This window comes from Berghia stephanieae, chromosome 6 (assembly GCF_034508935.2).
Source record: "Berghia stephanieae isolate SIO BIC M18660-M18661 chromosome 6, UCSD_Bste_1.3, whole genome shotgun sequence".
NCBI classification, from domain to species: domain Eukaryota; kingdom Metazoa; phylum Mollusca; class Gastropoda; order Nudibranchia; family Aeolidiidae; genus Berghia; species Berghia stephanieae.
The window spans coordinates 47072342-47074841 of record NC_088365.1 but is presented as its reverse complement, the minus strand read 5'-3'; the positions used below and the strand labels follow the sequence as shown (position 1 = coordinate 47074841).

At 37.6% G+C, this 2500-nt stretch overlaps 1 protein-coding gene across 4 annotated transcripts in view; it reads left to right on the top strand.

Moving 5' to 3' along the window:
- The window catches only part of LOC144975143 (uncharacterized), a 76159-nt gene that overhangs the window by 30340 nt on the left and 43319 nt on the right, over nucleotides 1-2500 (top strand). The window lies entirely within an intron of this gene.

The window sequence follows — 2500 nt, the reverse complement described above, 5'->3', positions numbered from 1 at the left end:
GTCACTGTTGTTATCAACTTACTTGTGTGTTTGTTCTTTAAAGTAGCGGTGTCCTATCATAAAACATGACACGGTTCACTCGACTTGACTACTTCTGTGCTCTGGAAAAAAATCCTAAATTAAAAAAAAAAAATGGCCAGAAAACTCGTCTTTTTTTTTAGTGTTTTTTATATAGCGCAATATCCACTCAACGTGCTCAAAGCGCTTTACAAGGGGTCCCTGGTCAACAGCAACATTTAACACGTAGAACGAGACATGACGCCTGTTAGGCGATATTACAATTTTTCGGACAAAGACAACGCTGTTAACGGCCAGGTACTCATTTTACACCTGAGTATGAGAGAATGTGAGTAAAGAGTCTTTTCCAAGGACTCAACTATGCGTCGAGCGAGGTTCGAACCCAGGACCTTCCGATCCGAAAGCGAGTGCCATACCACTAGACCACACAGCCGTCTTTCAAATATCGACCGATTTAAATGACCTCTCATCTTTCCAAAAAAAAATAAGAAATTAGAAATTAAACCTGGGATTCCTTGAAGACCTTGGGGAAGTCCCAAGTATGATGGTGTTTTGCCAAGACGATGATCGTTTCAATAAATCAATATTTGAAAGACGTGTTTTCTGGCCAAATTTTAAAATACGATTTAAAAAAAAAAATAATTTTTTTTTTTTTTTTTTTAATGAGCACTTCATGCAGTCAACGGGTTTAAAGAATCAATGGTAAAGGTTGTAACAACACGTCTCGTCTCGCCGGTCTACGTAAACAACACACCTATTAAAATTTCTTCCTGGCTGACTGATCGATACTGAAGGCGCACAACAAGAGTTGATATTCACTGGGGTCTTTGTTATTGTTTTACTTTTTTTTTTGCCATCCGCGTTTATGAGTAATTCTCACTAAACTGACTATAGATAGTATGCGCTTGGCTAAGAAGTTCACAACATTGCCATCCGGAAGTATATCTGGCCAACACACAAAACTGTGTGTAATCATGACCGTTTATAGTCTGGTTAATACAATTTAGTGAGAACAACTCACAAACCCGGATGGCAAAAACAATAACAAAGGCCTGAGTGACGTCATCTGCATACTATCTATACAATTTAGTGAGAACTACTCATAAACTGAATGGCAAAAAACAATAACAAAGGCCTGAGTGACGTCAACTTCGAACTATCTATAGATAGAATGCCCTTGGCCAAGTAGTTCACAACATTGCCATCCGGAAGTAATAAGGACCAACACACAAACTCTGTGTAACCATGAACGTTTATAGTCTGGTTAATACAGTTTAGTGAGAACAACTCACAAACGCGGATGGCAAAAACAATAACAAAGGCCTGAGTGACGTCATCTGCATACTATCTATAGATAGAATGAAGTTGACTTCACTCGGGTCTTTGTTATTGCTTTTTTGCCATTCACGTTTATGAGTAATTCTCACTTAACTGAATTAGCCAGACTATAGATGGAATGCGGTTGGCCAAGGAGTTCACAACTTTGCCATCCGGAAGTATAACGAACCAACACACAAACTCTGTGTAACCATGAACTTTTATAGTCTGGTTAATACAGTTTAGTGAGAACAACTCACAAACGCGGATGGCAAAAACAAAAACAAAGGCCTGAGTGACGTCATCTGCATACTATCTATAAAAGTTCATGGTAACACATAGTTTTATGTGTTGGTCCGTAAAACTTCCGGATGGCAATGTTGTGAACTTCTTAGCCAAGCGCATACTATCTATAAACGTTCATGGTTATACATAGTGTTGTGTGTTGGTTCGTTATATTATGTCCGGATGGCAATGTTGTGAGCTTCTTAACCGAGCCCATACTATGAAGATTCGGGATAGCTATTTATTTATTTAATTAAAAGTAACTCGCCTTCTATGACTCGGATGTCGCAAGTTCAAATCCTGACGGAGATTCATTATTTTTAAAATATATAAATACATTTCTTTGATAGAGAATAGACTACACAGGTGTGAATTCATCGTTTATATATTTCTAATCAGTTATGTCCAAATGAAAGAAGGGCATATTTTGGACGATTTTGTTCAGACCTTTAGAATCGTTTGCTGGCTTCAATTGGGATTTGAGACGACGTGTACATATATGCAAGTCTGACATCCTAATCTACCACTTATGGGCCTAGTTTAACATTGTTGTAATGGACAATATTTTGCGTCATTTTTTGACATTTCCATTATAACAAATGAGCCCATAAGGAATTGTGTTATCAGACCTGCAATTAAGTGCACGTCGGTTTTGAGACATTCAATTCCTAGTGACGAAGGATTCTTTCTTGAGGACTGATCCCCCCCCCCCCCCCCCCCCCCGCTCTTCTTCTTCTTCTTCTTCTTCTTCTTCTTCTTCTTCTTCTTCTTCTTCTTCTTCTTCTTCTTCTTCTTCTTCTTCTTCTTCTTCTTCTTCTTCTTAATAATGATATTGTTATTTTTATTATTATTGTTATTATTATTGTTTTCATTATTACTA